This window comes from Cupressus sempervirens, chromosome 8 (assembly GCF_028749045.1).
Source record: "Cupressus sempervirens isolate cs-2001-9-10 chromosome 8, ASM2874904v1, whole genome shotgun sequence".
NCBI classification, from domain to species: Eukaryota; Viridiplantae; Streptophyta; class Pinopsida; order Cupressales; family Cupressaceae; genus Cupressus; species Cupressus sempervirens.
The window spans coordinates 723,335,757-723,358,192 of record NC_143125.1 but is presented as its reverse complement, the minus strand read 5'-3'; positions in this window follow the sequence as shown (position 1 = coordinate 723,358,192).

Sequence of the window (22,436 nt, the reverse complement as noted above, 5' to 3'; positions counted from 1 at the left end):
ATTATAATATACAACTAGTCAATATGATATTAGTTTACTGTATGTTAACAAGGAAATGGAAGAACAATAGGATGGAGCCCAACAACCTTAGTTTAGCAGAAGCCTACAACCAACTAATTTGAAATTAGTTAGTGTGTTGTTAGCAGGAATATGAGTGGAATAGACATAAGTAAATTCTTAATATTTCGAACTCTCTGTTTGGGTGCACCAAATTGGAATTAACCCTATAATCCAGAATACCAAGAAAAACACAAAACAAAGAAAACTAAAACACATGTAAAAATAAAAAAACTAAAAATAAATTATAATATACAACTAGTCAATATAATATTAGTTTGTTGTATGTTAACAAGGAAATGGAAGAACAATAGGATGGAGCCTAGCAACCTTAGTTTAGCAGAAGCCTACAACCAACAAATTTGAAATTAGTTAGTGTGTTGTTAGCAGGAATATGAGTGGAATAGGCATAAGTAAATTCTTAATATTTTGAACTCTCTGTTTGGGTGCACCAAATTGGAATTGTGAATAGGAATACATATTCCAATTTTGGCCCAAAAATTAGCTTTTGCAATTCCACCTAAATAGACTTGGAATTGGAATATGTATTCCTATTCCAATTTTATTTATTTTAGAAAGCATAAATTATTGGGTTCATGAATTCCCCATCAAATTCTGACTGAACCAAACTAGAATAGGAATATGTATCCCTATTTTCTATTCTAGAATAAGTATTCTGATTCCCATATTTCTATTCCCACAACCAAATGAACCCTCAGTTCAAAGATTAGAGAGTAGATAAGAGGTTTCGATAATTGAATCCCTAGGGCTATTTATATCAAAAATATTTTGAAAATTTAAAGGCCAATAGAAATTACTGTTCGTTCATAATTGTTTATAAGCAAATATAATATAAATATGTTTCTTATTGTCTGGTGCTTTACTTATTTAGTTGAATTATTCTATAGCCAAATTTGAGTTTCAAAATTTTGAATCATATTTTAAATTTTTTTATTGTTTAGTTAAACTTTGGGCTATTCTTGTAGATCTAAAAGGCTAAAATTTTGAAATTGTCTATCATTAATAGTGATAAAAGTAAGATATCTACCAATACATTTCAATAAAAGATCATCCGAAGGCCAAACCCTAAAGCTTTAAGCATACGTGAAATAAAAGGCCATTGAAAAGAGCATTCTCCTAACAATGAGAGCCCACTCTGTGCCCTCCAACTTTTATTTTAAAACTTATTGTACTGATCTTTTTAGTACTTGTCGTAGTACTATTGTAATTAGTTTTCCCTAACTAGTGACTAAAATTTCTTATTTCTACCAATCATAACAAGTTATTTTTTAATATTATTATATAGCTAATATTTTCCATAGTAAACATGCATATTTCTTACATTTATATATTAAGAAAACTAATGAGCTATCTCATTGGGCAAAATAATTGGGGTCTTATACACAGATTTTTTGCAACCACCCAACTTCCAAGTACATGTTGCCCGACATTTACTCAAGATACTAGGATATATAATAATGTTTAAGTGGGGTGAATAAATTTATTTATTTGAATAAATTATGCACAACAAATTTAAAACTATTCTTATTTAAAAATACATTGTTAGAAACTAATACTAGCCCTTATAATTTTTTAAAAATTATAGAATTTAATTTTCTCTATCTTTTAAATTCTTTTAAATTTCTTTTTTTCATATCCAAAATGAATTTTAACATAATATCATTAATTTATTTGAACTTTATATATATATATATATATATATATATTTTTTTTTTTTTCTACTTAAGATCATTTACGTTTGTCCATAATTTTTTACACATTTACACACATTTCAATATTATAATACCATTTTTCTTAATAATCAAATTTATTTAATATATTTTAATATCATTAGTTATATTTTTCAATAGTTAGACTTTTGTAGTTGACTATAGCTTTTGTAGATGAATAATAAATTGCTATATATTGAAAACTATCTAAATCAATTTGAAAACTATATAAAATCAATGAATTTTAGAAAATAATAGAAAATGTTTTTTTTCTAATTTTTTAAAAAAAAATTCTTTAAAGTTTGTATAAGAAAAATTAATATCAAGAAATTGTCTTCCTATTATTAAAAACTATAAAAAAATATAATTAGATTTTCTAATTAAAATAAATATTTAAAAATCATTTGTATAAAATATATGATCTTTAAAAAGTCTTAATCTAAAATTGATATTAGTAATATTAACTTTTTATTATTATTTTTATACTGGGAACATAGAGCTTCCACAATGACCTACATAACTCCACTTGTAAATAAAAGGTAATTAAGGTCCGTCACTTCTTGTTTGTGTCCTTTCATTGTCTTTCACAAAGGTTTTTACCATTGTAGATTTAAAATGGTTTTAATAAAATTTAACTATGCTCTTTCTTTTTCATCACCTTTATATTAATAAAAACAATATTAAAATTTATTACTATGCCTCTAACAGGCAAGTACTAGCTACTATGTGGCACTTGTTAATTAATGGTAAGCCAGTTTCTTCAAAATTATTCTATATATATTTTTGAATCAAACTTATTATTTTACAACCTAATTTTCATTTAAACATGTTTAACTATGATTTTCTCACAATTCATTTGACTTGTTATTTTTTTCTCCACATAAGAAAATATCTCAATTTACTCTAGACAAATATAGTTATAATTAATTTTTGAATAAAATTTTATATGTATTTAGTTATTGGGATGTCAAAATTTAGGAAAAACTAATAAATTCAAATTATTATTTTAGATATTTTATCATATTTTTTTTATTAAATTTAGATCTTTGCCTATCCTACATTCAAATAATAATTGTTTTTTTTATAGTTAAAATTTAAATATATGAAATATTTGTAAAAGAAAGTATCATTCCCTCCTACTCATTTAGATTGAATGAGATTACTCAAATTAAATCAATAAAAAATTAGTGGGCAATAAAGAATCAAACATAGATGTAATGAAAGTTCATGAAATTGTGAATTTTCATTTCAAGGAGGGTCCCCTCTTGCTGATCTAGCATAGATATGCCCGAATATCCTATGTATCTTGTTTTTATAGTTAGTATGTGTAACTAACGTGCTTCCCTCTAGCCTTGTGGGCCTACCAAAATCTTCTAGGTCCAATGCCAATCTGATGATTTGGAATTCCTAGGAATCACCTCTACCAGAGAGGATCGAGAGAGCATAGTACTGGAGAATGTTGGGATCCCTAAATCCTTTAGAAAAAAATTGTATTCTTTATTATACAAAGACTATCTCTTCTAGGAACATTCCACAAGTCTCACTTAAAAAGGAGAGCACAAAGATGATGCCAAAATCTATGGTGGAGAACATCTCTACAAGTTTGTCCTTGTGCTTGGTAGGTCACTTTCTGTATTGTAGAACTATAGTCAAGATGGTTAGGAAATTGTACACCTTGAAATGACTTAAAGGATTGGTTGGTGTTTGTTTGATGTTGGGTGACCTTTTTTTGTCTAAATTTGCAGTAGAAGAAGAAAAAAAATGTATTTTGGAAAGCTTTTAAAGTTTTGGTAAATAGTACTTGGTTTTGGCTAAATAAAAATCATTATTTGATCCTATAATACATTTGAATCATATTGCTCTTTTTTGGGTAAATCTCCATAGTCTTTGTTTAGAATTCTGGTATGAGAAGATTTTTTTGTGGATAGGGGATTCCTTTTTCCATTATATCATAGAAGATAGTACCATTTTAAATATATTTAGATTGATTTTTGTTGGGTTTTGTGTCAATGTTGTAATGAACAAGGCCCTACCTAACCTTTTGGCTCTCAAGTCTAAGTGGGGATCGTAGACTCATGCTATCAACTATGAGAATGCAACACTCTATTGCCAGAAATTTTCAAAATATGAAAATATTATATCTAATTTTAAACCCACACCACATGTGGTTGAGAAGTCTAAAGAGAAGGTCCTCTACTAAAGTGGTTGATTCTTGTTGCTCCTCTAGAAAGTAATTGACTATTTTGGACCCCAAGGTGAAATACCTTACATATGAGGAATTGATTCAGATGATTATGGGTTATCATTTTGTTGACACTATTATGAAGCTTATTTCTATGCCTGAGAAACTAAAAAAGAAGGGAGAAGCCAAGGATGGATTGGATGAAGGAGAGATATCTCCAAATGGGGAGAAGGAAATAGTAGAACCAATGACTTTTCATATCTTGAAAGAGGATGATATAAAAACCACCCTAGTGGTAAGCCCAAAGATTACTGAAGGCCTCATATTGGGGATCCCATGTAGTAAGAATCCATAGTAATGTAGTTTTCTACTAGTATGATGGTGGTTGGTGGAGATGATGATGATTGGAATGCCATTGTGGTAGTAATCCCAATTTTTTTAGAGGGCCTCAAGTTGGATGAAGCCTTGGAGATGGAGTCTATTGTGATGTCAATTTCTATTGGGATTTTGGAACTTTGTGGGAATGGGGTTTGTTTGACATTATGTGTTGACTGTGCATCTTTAGTTGGATCTCTAGTGATGTCACTCTTGGTCCTTGAGTATGTGGACTCTACCATTGTTTCCTTTTTGTCACATCTACCTAGTTTTTGACACCGACTTCTCCTATGGGAGTAAATATTGGGGATTGAAAAATTCCCAAGATGAAAATAAGAGGTCAATGTGGGATTGAAATCTAAGAGGAAGAGGCTATCAAGGAGAATGACCATGACCAAGGTGGCAATGAGAGAGATTATATAATGGACACAACTCACCTTGGAGGATGCTTAGAAACAATAGAAATGAAAATTATCTCATAGAAAGTGAAGGGATTCAATATCCCTAGGAAATAATTTTATTTGAAGCAAAATAATTTTGAAAATAAAAAGGAGTGTACTTATCCATGAGGTTAAGATGACTAGAAAGAATTTTGATTTTTTTTGTTTACTGTGTTTGGTTGGGTGCAAAGCTCTGATATAGTGAGGCTAATTGTGCCTCTCATGAAATTACTATAATTTGGGATCCAAGAAAAGTTAGTAGTGAGGAAATATTGTTAACCCCCATTTATTAGATTGTGGCTTTTAATAATAATGAGTGTAATTATCTCCTATTCAAATTTTATGCGCCCAATATGTAGCTTAGGAGAATCCATGTGTGGGAGGATGCATCCCATTCTCTTAGTGCTCACAAATGTTGTAACATCATTTTTGTAGTGGATTTTAACACCCCCTTATACCCATAAATATAACTTGGAGGATTAGATGATTATTCTAAAAGCATGAGTGAGTTAGCTAATTTTTTGTGAAGAAATGATCTCTAGGTTCTTCCTTTTATTTGTTCCAATAACTAGTTAAGCCCTAACCTCATTTCTAGGTTAGACTCCAGATAAGGTGCTAATTATGGCTTCTTGGGAAATCCTCCTCTTCACCTCCCTTTAGGAATTTTGCAAGATAATTTCAAAGCATTCCATGCTCCTTTTTTGTTGGACCTTGAAAAAGAAATTTGGGTAGAGGCCCTTCAAATATGAGATGGTGTGACACTCTCACCCCTAATTCAGAGACTGTGTCAATCAATGGTGGAGTATTTGGGTTCAAGGGAATACCATGATTGCAATGGTGAGGAAGTTGGATAATATTAAAAAGGAGATTTTGGGCTAGAGAAAATTGTCCTTTGGTGATGTTTTCAAATAGAATCTAAAGACATTGAGGAGCTAGTCTTGATGAGATTCAAAACACTATGGTGGATGAGGAATTTTTGGAGGCTACCAATAAAGATAGAAAGAAATGGAAGACTAAATGGAGGATGGTAATTGGGAGGAAACAAACTTATTAGCAACAAAGATCCTGTAATTAGTGGTTGACAAAATGAGATTAAAATAGAACACTTTCCTATAAATTTTCTTATAAACTTAAGAAGAGGAATAATATAATGAATTTACTAAATGACAATAATAGGGAAATAATAGAGGGAGGTGATAAGGGAGATTGGGCATCCAAATACTTCAAGGATGTCTACAATGCTTAGATACATATTCTTGATCCTAATACTAGAGAGGCATCACTACTGGTCATCAACCTAGTGATTAACAATAATATGAGTTAAGAATTTATTAAGAAGGTTAGCGAGGAGGAGGTTAGAACTACATTCTTAATTATAGGGGCTTACAAATCATCAAGGCCTGATGGATTTCATTTTGCTTTCTTCTAGGATTTTTGGGTGGTCATTAAATATGATCTGGTAAATGCATCCATAGATTTCATAAGGAATAGAGGAATTCTAAAGGAAAAAAAACCAAACAATATATTTATCATCCCCAAGGTTTGCAAACCCACTAGGATAGAAAATCTTAGACAGTAGATGTTTTCCTAAGATCGTTTCTAAGGTGGTGGTGAAACATCTTAAGCCTCTACTAGATAAGTTCATCATCCCCTCCTAGAATGGTTTTGCACACTATTGTTAGATACTAGTGTAGACACCTAAAAATCCTTTAGAAAATAAAATATTTTTATTTTTTGAAAAAAGTCCCTGATGACATCATCATTTATTAATTAATTATTTAATTAATTTATTTATTTATTTTTATGCCATTAAATCCCTTTATCTTAATTAAAAATATTTAATTAAGGAATCCCTCCCAAAAATGTTTAAATCTTATTTAAACATTATTTCTTTACTTATTAATTATTTAATTAATAAATTGACCAAAAATCCCAAAATAAATAAATAATTTATTTTTTGCCTAAAACTTGGCCAATTTCCTTAAGACCACTAACCTCTTCCAAAATCTTCTAATCCTTCTTTAATTTCGATTATAGGCTAATCCCGTCATTTCCTACCCCTAATCCCAACTCAATATATTTAATTAAGATTAAATATTAATCCTCATGTTTATTAAAAATATTTTAATAAATATCTCTTCAACCCAAACCCTTGAAATAAATAAAACTTTATTTATTTCCTAAAAACCTTATTTATCCTCATCCTAGGAAGTTCTAGACTCTTCTAGAAAGTCTTCATCCTCATCCAAAGCCTATACTCTTCTAGAAGATGTCAATCCTTATCTTTAATCCTAATCCTAATCCCCTCCTAACCTTGTCACATTCCCTAAACATGGGTTAAGACTTGTTAACCCAAGCCAAAGCCAACAAATATCTCCTCCTTCACCCACCCTCATTAAATGCCATCCACTTACCCATCTTTAACATCCCTAATCTAATCCTAAGCCATCTCTAATTCTACCCTTAATCATTTGCATAATCCTAAACAAGCTTAAGACTTTCCTAAGCCAAGCCAAAGTCTATCCTCTCAAAATATCCCAACCATAAAATTTTATGAAGCCCACAAAGCCATAAATGACTCTTACAAGCCCATTCATTGCTCTTACAAGCCATTATGAGGGTCTTTATGAGCTTTGAGCCTCCTTTGTTGACCCCTCAACCCCTCTTACTCTAACTAATGACCCTGTGACATGTGTCACTCCCTGATTGGTTGTAAAGAAGCACAATCCATGTGCTCTCCTCTCATTCAATCTAAACCTTCCATAAGCTTTCTCCCATCCTTGCATCCTAGCCCTTGATCCCTCAAGCCCTTTGCCTATTTAAAGAATCCTCCCAAGCCATTTTAACACAATCCATGAAGTAAAGTCATAATGCCATTTTAAGAAGCCATTTTACACCAAAACTATACACTCACACCCAAATTCCAACTCCATTTGAATCCCTTTTTGAAGCATAAGCTTGAGTATACATCCTATCTATTTAGACAAAGCCACTCAACAAGAGAGCTTCTCATTGAGAGAGCCCATTAATGAATCATATTCTCAATTGAGAGCTCATCTTAGTCTATCTTGAAGTTTATGAATTTTGTTTAGTTTGTAGAAGCTTTATTTAAATTTGGTTTTTATTAGCATACTAACATTGCTCATATACATTTTGGCACACCTGGTGGGACCCCGCATGGGTCATCTTCATTAGCTTATTTAGTCAAGTTTTGTATGTCATTTGCTAATTTTGGCTAATGTTTCTTATTTTTTTGATTGGTAGGATTGTATAAATTGGTTTTGTAGGTCCACATGAGCATGAAAAAGACAAAGGAACTCATAGTCTATCTCATAGTGTTTGCAGATTTTTCAAGCTTATAGGTGGACGAAGCACTTGGAATTCTTCTTCCTCTTCTTGTCTATATTCTTCTTCTATTCCATCTACTTCTTCTTCTTCTTCTTGAGGGATTTTGGCCTTTTTTTTTAAGGAAGCAAAATCATACACACTTTTTTTTAAGTGCTTAAAATGAACCCCCAAATCATACTTAAATTCATTAACAACTAAAAATTTGCGAAAAAAAAAGCTTTTAACAAGTGAAATTAAATCAATCCAATCATTTGCATCCTTGCAACATCAAGGTTTTAGATGCATTCATGCAAAGTTAGGAACACTTCATTTTTGAGAATTTAAAAAGAACTTCAAGTTTCCATTTCAAAAGGTTCAAAATCAACACTAAGTGCACACTAAAATCTAAATCAAACTCAAAGCATCAATCAAGGATAAAATGAACCTCATTTGCAAATATTTTAAAGTTCTTTTTAAAATCTCATGAAAACTAAGAGTCCTAAATGGTTGCCAAAATTGTCCTAAAAGCTTTGTTATTTGTTCCAAACAAATGTCTTGTTGCAAAATCTTGAATGTTTCTTAGGTTTTTCATGCATCAAAACAATCTAGGAATATCATTTTTGGGCTTAGAACATGCAAACTAGAACACAAAATCTTGAATGAAAACCAAAGTTCAAAGAGTCATTTTCACTTTTGAGTCCAAAACAATCTTGAATGATCTAAGGTTAAAACAAAGCACTTGAAAGTTCTTAAAACAACACGCAAAATCTCAATCTTGAATGCTCAAAGGAAAAAACTTGAATGTTTAATCACTTGTCTTTGAATGCATGTTGCTAAAATCACTCTTGAGTGCCATGGATTAAAATCAAGTTTTTTATTTTATTTTTATGAATGCATGATTAAAATAACAAATCCAATCTTGACTGTCATAGATCAAATAATCATCTTTTGGGGCATAAAAAGAATCCACATTTTAGAAACTTTCTAAGTTATAAAAATAAATAAAGACACTTTGAGTGAATTTGTTGTTGGACTCACCCTCTTTAATCACCCATCATTCTAACCATTGGTTGCAATATCAACGTCATATATGGGGATGGGTCTACCTAAGAAGGTGTTAAGTGCTCCAAAAAAATCAAATTCCACTCACTTGAGTTTTTATTGATTTTTCTAAAATAGAAAATTTCTTGAATGTACATTAGTCTCGCTAACACATCATTTGGGCATAAAAATTAAAAAAATCTTGACTTGGAGGGCCTCCGGGTGCACACTTGAAATCAAGCTTTACACACATCTTTGTTTTGGCCTTAAAATGAACAAACACCAACTCTTGAATGCCTTAAAGAAAATCAATCGATACTTGATGTGGAGGGCCTCCAAGTGCATGAGTTTACTTTTTGATTACCCTAAATCTTCTTGGTGTATTCATTCTTTGATCACTTCTCTTTTGTTGGCGCATTTCAAATTGGAATTGAACCTTTGCATCTTAATCATGTGTGTTTCCAAAAAGTCTAGATCAGAAAACTTAAAGCATCAGTTGGAAAAGAACTCTATTTTTTAGCCCAAGATCATCCAAGTCTTCTCTCCCCTTGTCGTCTTTCGAGGCCATCTTGGGTGCATAAGATTAGGATCCAAAATCTTGTCTTAGCTTTTAGGAGGCCTGCTTGGGGATTTCATCACCGCTTGGGACGACCTCAACTCCAGCATTTTGACAGAGTATAAAGATCGGGAGGTGAATACAAAGACACCTCTCTTGCAATCAAAATTTTGTCACTCGAGCTAAGCCTCAAGGAACTTTATACCCTTGAGAAGTGAAAGAGGAGAAGTGGGTTACCACTCCTCTCGGCTGTGTGACATCTTTTTGGTTTCATCTACGGATTTGGGCCTCATGTACCTTGTGTATATCAAGGAATCCCTAGCTAAACCAAATTTCATCCTTGTAGAAAGCTTCCTAGGATGTTGGTGTGTTCGACGTGCTTGCTCCAAACTTTTTTCTGTTTGTTTGTTCATAGCTTTTGAATGAATGTTTGCCAACTTTGGTCAAAATCTTAGAAAAAAAAAATCTCCCAGCTCAAGGCATACTTAGCGTAGTCACTACCTCATCAAAAAATCATCCAAGCTCCCTCGCTGCAATTGAATTTATCTAGTTCTTTGCTTTAGAAAAATCTTAAATCCAAAGTCCAACCAAATCATCCCCCCAGCCAGCTAGCAACCCAATCCAAAATTACCCAAGCCTTTAAGGAATTGTTGTTACTTTGCTAGAGTTTTCTATCCAATCAATCTATCCAAATCCCTCAATTTATCCAAGGTTATCCCTTTGATAGAGCTTTTTCTAAGGTAATCTAGCCTTGTCACTTGTCATCCCTCATCACCTTAAGCTAAAGGTTGGGATCCACAAGTGGTCAATCTCGTGTCATGCCCATAGGATCATTTTTTTATCCTCAAATTGACACCAAAAGCCACCAATCTTGCACATAAGAAAGAAAAACTCTCACTTTTTGATAGCATACCTGAAGTCTTCCATCCATAGGAAAACTAAAAATCTCCAGCCAATCCTCCTTAGGTCTATCATGTAGCTTTGACTCTCCCTACGAAATATTTCATCAACCAATCCAAAATCTATGCTTAATCCAAATCCAACCATGAGCTTCTATGTTCATCCATATGCAAGACCCCATCCCCATCCAACTCATCATCAAAACATGAAATCCCAACCCTATCATGATGAGTTTGGTCACATTTTTCTTTCTCCTGCTACATCCTATTCCAATGATGATGAAAATCTTGTTGACTATGATGGGTATCTTGAGAGCCTTAGATGCCTTCCGCCAACCATCCCCCAAAATCCAAGCATTCCTCCAAACTATCTAGTCATGCCATCTCATATCCCAGCTTCTCCTCCATCACCCAATCAACCAAGCTTCCAATCTTCCACCCCCATCACACTAGCTATTCTTGTCAATCCACCACCTCCACCTTCGACACATGAGTCTCCCAAGAATCTCCTAGAGGAAATACAAGAAAAGTCACCTCCAACAGTCAATAAGCCATGTCATCTAATCACACCATGTGAAGTAGTCAATGATGAAGCTTCCCCATCTATAATATCACCTCCATCTCCCATAGCTATCATCCCCATACCATCCATCAAATTGATTAAAATCCTTCCACTTCCCGCAAGCATCAAAATCCCACCACCTATCAAATCCCTCCAAATCCTATCCACATCACCTCCAAGCATTTCCCAAATCTCCCATAATGACCCTTATGCATCCATCTTCTACTCACCCATCTCCACTATTGAATCTCCCATCTATCCATCCACTGCCTTTGAAGAATCTATCTCTTCACTTCCTATCACACCATCCACTCCAATCCAATCCTATCAAGATCCTACCCAAAAGCATGTTGATATCCCCCAAAGCATAAACAAAGATATCATCATACCATGTCTTCCATCCATAGTGTAGTCACCATCCCCTCCATCTCCAAAATCTCAAGCCATACCTCCTCTACTGCAGGAGATCTTTTCATCCCATCAGCTAAATCAAGATCCTATCCTACCATCTCCTCTGCTCCATGCTTCCATCTTACCACCTATCCAAGCTATTCCACCATCTATAATCTACCCTCTTGGTTCACTTACATTAATCCATGGTGGCCCCCTCTCAGCAGAAGAATTAAGAATAGTATCTCCCTGTTGCAATACATCTAATAAAGTACTTCTACCATTTTCTACAAGCAAACAGTTTCCTCAACTCGTTCAAATTCTCAATCGATGGCATTATCAAGGTAAAGGTTTAGGACCACAAGAGCAAGGAATTAGAAAGCCTATTATTGCACAAAAGAATCCAATATTTCATGGTCTTGGATATGTATACAAAGGCTCACCATCCAAAAGTGTTGGTACACACCATCCCCAAACCAAGCCTATCTCTAGGCCCACCATGCCAACATCCCATCACTCCTTCAAAAAATCTTATGTCATCCCCCCTCCACCATCTTTGCAACCCAAAACAACCTACCATATCCCCCCTTCATCCGCTAAATCCATTTTGGATCCCCATATCCCAAAATCTACCATCCTCCATCCTCCTATCAGCCATCATAAAAATCCTATTCCCTCCATTCCTATGCAAGATCAACAAAGGCACATATCAGGGATCATCATCCATCATCATCCCCCTATACGCTCTTCCATATGCTCTCCATCTCACAAAGCTTCTCCTAACCATCTTCCCAAAGCTTACGACAGCAATTTGAATGCCAACTTCAAAATGCATAAAGCTAAAAATCCACATCCTAGGAAATCATATGTCTATTCTAAAAGACATACTGCAAAAAGGCAAAATCCAATCAAAGAATGCAAAACAATGCAAAAGCCTACAAAAAGAAAATAAAAAACCATGTGGATCCCAAAGAAAAAAGTTGAAACCCAAAGCATAATGGCATCCCCCATTCCTAATGCCCCATCTAGTGATTCGTGTCCCTCATCTCCTAACTCTATCTTGGGTGCCTATATCCCCAAGCTCGCTTCCACAAATTCTCCATCAATCTCACATCTACCATCTATCCCCCATATGCTCTTTTCACACCTATCCCAACATGTGCCAATGTTGATCCTGCAAGCATCCCCATCTCATGCTCCTTTCCAACCTTTTCATCCCTTCATCTCCTACCATCAATCCCATCTAATCTGATCTATTGCATAAATCACACATCTGGTGTACCAATAGCTAGAAAAAAAATTAAACATTCCAATAGCCAGTGAAAAATCCCAAAAATAGCCAAAAATAGCTGAAGAAAGCCAAAATCATTTTAGCTAAGTCCAAAGTCAAAAAGTCAAAAAATAAAAGAAAAATAAAGCATCCACTAGTGAAAACTTGGCAATTCAAGTGCCTTGGACAAGTACCATGATGAAAACTTGGCAAACAAGCATCATGCGTAATCCAGCCATCCCCAGCTTAGCCTATCATCCTCATGCTTTTGGTCACATCTTGCCACCCAACTCCATCTTCCAATTTATCCACCTATCTTTCATTCTCTAGCTTTTATCTATCACTATCCACTTATCTTCTGCAACCTCACCCCATCATACCAGCTATCATCCATCTCCCTAGCACCTTCAGCTTTTCCATCCTAGCTTCAATCCTATCACATCCATTGTAAGACCTCCTTTCGCATGTCATCTTCTGACTTAGGGCACTGTATTCCTTGGAGATCTTGTCTTGTCCATCCTCCCTTGTCATTGGTATCTCGCTCTAGGCTATCCTCATATAAATCCAATGTCATCCTCTCATTAGCTATTCACTCTAGCGCCATCTATCAGCTCAGCTACCACCAACCTTAGCATTGTCCCCATCCTTGGTCACACATCTATCATCATCATTGGATGCATCCTACCAAATCCATATCTTCTGCTATCACCTCATCCTTAGCTTCTGCATCTTGCACCAACTTGATCCATCCTGCTATCTTATCATCAGGAGCTCCTATACAGCTTGTAAATAATCTTATATCCAACTCTTGTATCACACTTTGTACCATAGCTTGTATATCTAATCATGTCCAAAACAACTTGTACATTTATACCATATCTTGGTCTGTTAGCTTGTACATCCTCTTTAACTTAGTACCATTTTATCTATCCAGCTTTCGTGTTAGTTCATCCTTGATCAACATCTTGCACACATCACACAAATCTTGGTTAGCTATTCCAATGCATCCTTTAGCTAAATCTCCTATCACCAAAGTGTTGTCCTTCTTAGGTTAGCTTGCCAGACACATCACTCATCCAAATCCACCAGCTTAGGTTCTCTTCGATAGATCCTTGTAGGATATAGCTTTCCTCATGTCCGATCTTGGTCTGTTAGTACCTCGTCCTACCCATCTCATTGGCAAATGGTTCTCTTTTGAATTTTTTCTTTCTTTTGATTTGAAATCTTCCCTTTTGGGTCTTGAAGTATCTTTTCCAAGCAATCTTTTTGTTCCCTCCTCAAGGTTGCCACAATCTTCCATATCATGGTATGCTGCAAATGGGGCACTCTGAGCGTACAGTTTTGATCAAGTCTTTCATTTGTTTCTTTTTTTCTTGTGGGTTACCCAGTGTCGATTTCATGCTGCTTCCTCTGGGATTCATGTGTGATGTTGGGGCAATCCTTGTGTCTTTGTTTTGAGTCAGTCTGTCAGTCCTCTGGACGGTTGGTGACATGTCCTTGATGTTCTTGGTAACCTTGGAAATTAACCAACAGTCCTATAGCAAATCTAGTGCTCAACTACATGGTGGTACTTCTCTTTGAAGTATCCCCCTACTCAAAAAAAGCTTCAATGGTTTCCCTTCATCTCCATCCCCCATCCATATCCAGCATCTATCTCTCCTACCCCAGCTTATGCATCAATATCTCTTTGAATCAATTTGCACTTTTAGCTTTAGGGATCCACAATTCTAGTCTTAGGGATCCACCAATCCAATCAATCCACCAAGCCTCATCTTCTGAGCTCCACAATACTAGTCCTAGGGATCTCCGAAACCCATCTTTCGCTAATCTGACTCTTTGAAATCCTGTTGCATTAGCTTTATCATCCCATCATCCCTCTCCCTATCCTAGATTTTTTTTTATAGTGCTCTGCTCCTTCATCCTCTGCAATCCCTGAGATCTTAAGCTTGCTTCCCCTTGTGCCTCTGATTCTCCCTTTATCATTCTCCCGTAGTGAGAGTTTGAGCTAACTAAACCTCTTCTCTTAAGCCAATATGAGTCTCCTTGCTCATCTCAGATTCTTGTACTTTTCAAGAAGTCGTCGAGCCTCGCTTTCTCTCCCCACCACCTTCTTGAGGGGGCATCTTGCAGTCCATTCTCTCCTCTTCTGCTCTAGCCTTGGGCATTTTATTTTCTTATCTTTGATGCCATGCCACTTGCGGCATCACATCAAAGAGGGGCAAAATGTAGACACCTAAAAATCTTTTAGAAAATAAAATATTTTTATTTTTTGAAAAAAGTCTCTGATGACATCATCATTTATTAATTAATTAATTAATTAATTTTTATGCCATTAAATCCCTTTATCTTAATTAAAAATATTTAATTAAGGAATCCCTCCCAAAAATGTTTAAATCTTATTTAAACATTATTTCCTTATTTATTAATTATTTAATTAATAAATTGACCAAAAATCTCAAAATAAATAAATAATTTATTTTTTGTCCAAAACTTGGCCAATTTCCTTAAGACCACTAACTTCTTCCAAAATCTTCTAATCCTTCTTTAATTTTGATTAAAGGCTAATCCCATCATTTCCTACCCCTAATCCAAACTCAAAATATTTAATTAAGATTAAATATTAATCCTCATGTTTATTAAAAATATTTTAATAAATATCTCCTCAACCCAAACCCTTGAAATAAATAAAACTTTATTTATTTCCTAAAAACCTTATTTATCCTCATCCTAGGAAATTATAGACTCTTCTAGAAAGTCTTCATCCTCATCCAAAGCCTAGACTCTTCTAGAAGATGTCAATCCTTATCTTTAATCCTAATCCTAATCCCCTCCTAAACTTGTCACATTCCCTAAACATGGCTTAAGACTTGCTAACCCAAGCCAAAGCCAACAAATATCTCCTCCTTCACCCCACCCTCATTAAATGTCATCCACTTGCCCATCTCTAACATCGCTAATCTAATCCTAAGCCATCTCTAATCCTACCCTTATTCATTTGCACAATCCTAAACAAGCTTAAGACTTTCCTAAGCCAAGCCAAAGTCTATCCCCTCAAAATATCCCAACCATAAAACTTTATGAAGCCCACACAACCATAAATGACTCTTACAAGCCCATTCATTGCTCTTACAAGCCATTATGAGGGTCTTTATGAGATTTGAGCCTCCTTTGTTGACCCCTCAACCCCTCTTGCTCTAACCAATGACCCTATGACATGTGTCACTCCCTGATTGGTTGTAAGGAAGCACAAGCCATGTGCTCTCCTCTTATTCAATCTAAACCTTCCATAAGCTTTCTCCCATCCTTGCATCCTAGCCCTTGATCCCTCAAGCCTTTTGCCTATTTAAGGAATCCTCCCAAGCCATTTTAACACAATCCATGAAGTAAAGTCATAATGTCATTTGAAGAAGCCATTTTACATCAAAACCATACACTCACACCCAAATTCCAACTCCATTTGAAGCCCTTTTTGAAGCATAAGCTTGAGCATACATCCTATCTATTTAGACAAAGCCACTCAACAAGAGAACTTCTCATTAAGAGAGCCCATTAATGGCTCATATTTTCAATTGAGAGCTCATCTTAGTCTATCTTGAAATTTATGAATTTTGTTTAGTTTGTAGAAGCTTTATTTAAATTTGGTTTCTATTAGCATACTAACATTGCTCATATACAACTAGATTTTTTTATTACATATCATGAAGTTTTACAATCCATGGAGAAAAATAGAAACCCTAGCATTGATGCATGAGCATCTTGGGTTTCCCTTCTATCTTGGTCATCTTTGTTCATTATGTCCATTGTTGTTGAGTTTCTATTGTTGTCAAGTTATAGTATTGGCCAAGTTGTAGTTGTTGTTGAGTTATAATATTGGCCAAGCTGTAGTGATTTTTGAGTTCCAGTGATGACCAAGTGGAAGTATTGACCAAGTTTTGTGGTTGTCAATCCTTTGTGTGCCAAGTGAGCTTGGTAGTTTGTTGATGCTTGATTCCATATTTGATTGAGTTTTTCTATGATTATTTCTTAGTGAGAGATAGCTTGTTTAATTTATTTAAGTAATGAATTTAATGTAAGGATCATGCATTGGCATATGTGTATACCATTATGAGGTTTCCCTTCTCTTATATAAAGATCAATAATATTTTGTAATTTATTTTGGCAAGTATAAGTACTAGAATTATTAGTAAGATAAGATTAAAATATAGGTTTACTATGCCAATAATGGATGATATAATGGATTTTTTGAGTGGAGGAAACTACTTTACCAAGAATGATACTTTAATTATTGGAAGGAAAGGTCCCATATTCATTGGTTAAATGAAGAAGATTAGAATATAATATCTTCCCACATATCAACTTCTAAACTTAAGAAGAGGAATACTCTAATGAAATTTTTGAATGACAATAATAGGGAAATGATAGAGGGAGGTGATAAGGGAGATTGGGCATCCAAATACTTCAAGGAAATCTACAATGCCTAGTCTCAAATTCCTAATCCTAATACTAGAGAGGCATTGTTATGGGTCATCAACCTAGTGATTAACAAAAATCTATCATGAAAAATTTCTCTAAAAGTATGTCTTCTAAAGAATCTTGATGCTTTAAAAATTTGAAAAAATAATTTGAGTGGTCTCATTCCAATATCTATAGGAGAAGTGGTTAAAACTAAGTCCTTGGATCTTTTAATAAACAAATTGTCTTGATAGACTTCCTTAAAAGTAATGAACCTCATAAGTTCATAATGTTTTAGACACTGTGATTCCTAGTTTGATATCTCAAGGCAAATAAATGTTAACCTTGAAATTTCCACATGGACCTCAACTGGAAAATAAAACCCTTGGTGTGAAAGGAAGTCAAGAAGGATTGGACATAAAAGAGAAAAGGGAGGAGACAAATGAGGAATATAATTAACATTAAGATATGGTGGGAAATGTCACCAGGGTTGAGTTCTATGATTGATTTTCCATCGTAATTGCAGAGTTGTACTTCCAAATAAAATTGAGATAAGAATATTTCATGTCTCTGGATAATCTTATGCCACATCTCTTTATGTCATATTATAACCTCTCTTATCAACAATTTTTCAACATTTAAAATATTTTTTTTGTATTCAATGTAATACTTTTAGTAGAAGAGTGTTAATATTGGTTTCCATATTTATTTTTCATATACCTTAAATAAAAATAGAGAAAATAAACTATTATTTGTGCATGCATTTATACATCAAGTTGCCACTATTCTTATGCTAGCTTCACCTATAGATATTTGGTAGGTAAGAATTTAAATTCAATGAAACATGTGACTATCTCTACTAGTATTTTCTATGAAAATGAAGAAAATGTTTAGATAAATGGAGTATTAATTTTTGTAATGTTTTGGAAAGGTTAGAACACTGGAAGAATTTAATATGAGAAATATGGATGCTGGTTATCCTAATATCATTGGTTGTGGTGAAAATTCATAAAGGCAAGCCAATTCTAAAATATGTTTCTCGTCTAAGAATAAGGAAATAGAGTGGAAATATGAAAGAAGAGGAAATTGTAAGTTTTGGAGACTCCATTCCTTTGAGGTTGTGAATTGAAGCACTGACCTACATCTTCTCATCCTCAAACATTTCTGAATTCAACAATATCAAAGTTACAACATCTAGCTTCACTGAGCATTTTAAAGTTTGAGAAAGAGCCTCTACTACCTTTCATATATTTATCTGCTCTCCTCTGTATATAAGCTTGTGTTTGTAAAGCATACCATATTGTGTTGTCATTATCGGGTTATATTAGCATATGAGGTGTAGGTTCTAAATTATATGGTCATTACATAGCTTTTTGCATGCTAGTTTATCCATATTATTGAAAAATAAATGTTGGGAATGGCCCTTTTATAGATACCCAAACTACACTAAATTAGTATGGGGAAATGGAGATGATTGGGATCTCTCTCTCTCTCTCTCTCTCTCTCTCTCTCTCTCTCTCTCTCTCTCTCTCTCTCTCTCTCTCTCTCTCTCTCTCTCTCTCTCTCTGTTACAGCAATTTTCATTGGTGGCTTTATTTTTGTTTCTCTACTTTTTTTTGCTGGACTTTACCATGCATCACATTTTTATAAACAATATCTATTCCCATTTTTGAATTCAAATAAATCCAAAGCAAAATTGTTTTCACAATGAAGTATTTTTCAATTATAAATTTTAGATTAAAAATTTTCTTATAAATTACAAAATTATTCAAAATATAATAGTCCTCTAGATTATTGGTGAAATTTTAATTTTATCTCCCATGAAAAAAATGATTAGAATTTTATAATAAGAATGGTAGCACTATATCATTAAAAATCCTTAAAATAGCTTTATCTTTAAAAATATTGATTGAAGTTTTATGACTTTAAATGGATACAAATTTGTGGCACTTTCAGAAATTTTGTAATTTTCTTCTTATTTCATCTTTTATAATTATAATTAAAATATCATTCTTCATATTAATAGAATTCTTCAAGAAGTAGCTTTATCTAATAATACTTTTTAATTTTTTATTTACAAAAGTGGGCAAGCCACTAAATATATTTATTAAATAAAATTGATTAAAAAGCTCACCTGGGAAAGAATCAGTAAGAAAACCTAGAATCATCGCTAAATACAAAAATATCATATCAATGGAAAAAAGATACCCTATTTACAATTTGGAGACAATACTTCCTCAAATTACATAATCGAGCTTTAAATGAGAAATTTCAAAATTTCAAAAATTGATTAGCTTTTAGAAGCCAAAATGTCTCACTCCTCCATTTCTCCACATTCGGGCCTATCACATGAAACTGAAGCATCCAAAGCTTGAACATCACTATCCCACCCAGAGTCGGATAGAGGCTTAGGTGAAGAATCTCATCCTAACCCATGAATCACACCCCATGTGGAATTAGGTATGGTAGTAGTTACCATGTTTCATCCATACTCATGAGCACCATATAATGACTGTGGCCTTTCCAAACACTAAACATCATTTGGAGAGCTTCCAACATGCACACTTGAGGTCTCAATGTGTTGGCAATGCAAAGTTGATGTACCCACAACCAAAGAACCATTTGACCCATCCTCTGAACTAGAGACTGACTAAGAATAAAACTAGTGACTAGGATGTAGTATTAAATGTTTATTTGGAAGCTCGAGAAGGTCCAGTAATGAAAACCCTATATGCTTTATGGGTTCTACAAGTTGAAAACCCAAATCCCTCGCAGTAACTTACAAGGTGGATTTCATGAACCATGGGCTCTTTTTCCAAAAAATAAAATTGGAGAGCATCATTAGTTGCCATGAATTCATGTTTCTATAGAAGTTGATACCGCAGGAAGAAACCTCCCATCAAAGCATGACCCACCCAAAAGTGATAATGTTGCATTGCAATTTTTAGCTTGTTTTCACTCCAAAATTACTAGAGGATGACATTAGCTATGAGAATCTCCAAAAGTGTAACTAACTGTAATAATTCCATTGCATTGGACAAGAAAATTGACACCAGACTTGATGGAAAAGGAAAATGCTTGGAGGAAGGGGAGAGAATGTCATCCCCAATAATGTGGTTGATATCCTTGAATAAAAGGAGAATGTACATACAACATTACATCCATGGTAGAGTCATCGACATGTAGTAGAAGAATATTCTCATCCACAGTTGGTTGGAGCCAAATCTTATGATTTTTGGGTAGAATTTTCATATGGAACTGAGAACAAGAGTCACATTTAACACAAACCTCCATAGAGGTCGACATCCTCAAGTGAGAAACTTTGTAATGCACTATATCTAGAAACTTGAAAGGTATAAATAAATCAAACAATGATAGTTAAAAGCACAATCCTCTGAGAATAAATTTCCATTAGTTGGAAAAACAAGTAGAAGATTTGAAAGACAAATGACCATGTAAATATAATGCATGAGCTGATGCCAAAGTAACCTCACAACATGTGACCTAAAAATAGAAGATAATAGATATAAAAAATATGTTGTTTTCAGTTAATTAGATTTCAAAAAAAAAAAAAAACTAGTTCTTTTTATTTTATTTTATTTTATTTTAGCAAAGGCTTTGTGTTGGTTTTTATTTTTTGTTGAAAACCATCTTTCACTATTTTTTTTAGATAACATTGATTGAGGATAGAAGATATTCAATAGATGAATTTTTTGCTTGTTTTAGTTAGTTTGGTTTCAACAAATTCTTGGATTGATTCTTGTTATGTCAGCAATCCATAGTTTTAACAACATTGGGGCATAGGTTATCGAAGCCCAAATGTAGAGTTCTTTACCCTCCCCAAAACTTTATAAATGTCTATCTTGGAATTTTGTGTAGTTTTTGTCACCTACTTTTCCTTTTATTATATCAAGAAGTTTTCCAAAGACTCTTTGTGGTAGAGTTTGGAGGGTAATACTTAGAGATAAAATGCAAGTTAAGCCCTAAATGGTTGACAATTTTTAACATTAGTTTATTGCAATCTTTTGACTAGATGATTTCTTTGTATCTTTTTTTGTGCCTTTAAATTTAATTTCTCCAAAAAAGTACACCTCTTATGAAAAGTGGGCCTCCGCTAAAACTCCTAGATATGAAAACTAGAAAGCAAAATGTAGAGATGGTTTATTGGATTATAGATATAATCTTTTCCATCTTATTGAATGTGTTGGTAGTCTCCTAATGGGTAGTGCCTCCTCCACAATGAGATATATTTCAATTCCTATTTAATTACCTCTGCTAAATATTATTATAATAGGGGTTGGTTTCTTCTTCTATATTATCTTATTCACATTTGGATGAATTTTCTTCCCCTTAGCATCACATCTTTTGTGTTTGGTTTGATGGCTTGAATTTTTCACTCACTAGATATTGCCTCTTATAACAAAATATAATTTCTCCCTATTGAGCTCGCTATTGTACCTACCCATGGTGTGCTTGGAAACTCAAAATTTTCTTGTTATACTAATATAATTTTTTATTTTTTAAATCAACATACGACTTCTATGGAACATGGGTCAATGATCTATATATTACACAATCAAAATTTAATTTGCATTGAAAAAAATTCTTTCTAAAAATCATTAAACCATTTGAATCAAAGACTAATTTTTGTTAATGTAACAATTAATACTTTAAAAATATAAATGTTGAAAACAATTAAACAATTGTATATTGTCTTTGATGTTACACAAAATGTCATATCTTTACCAAAAAGTGTATTCTAAGATCACTCAAGCGATGAAGATAGTTTCTTGTGTTTGTTGAGCATTCTAGTGTTTGATAGGCTTAGAAGACAGTGACTACCAAGTTCACTTGGGCATCAAAGAGAAGTTTGCAGAAGTTGAGTGTTAACCAAGTTCACTCGAGTAACAAAGGAAAGTTGGATGGAACTAGTGCTAATTGAGCTCACTCAGTTACCAGAGGAATTTTGTGAAAATACAGTGTTAATCAAGTTCACCTGGTTAACACGGGAAAATCTTTTAGTATTAGTGTCTACTGAGTAGGGTCAGCTAAGAAATGATTTTCTTGTTTTGTCATATTGAGTTTAATGGATTTTTTTGTTGGCTCTAGCCGACTAAGGAGATAGATATTAATTATTCTAATGTTATATTCAAGC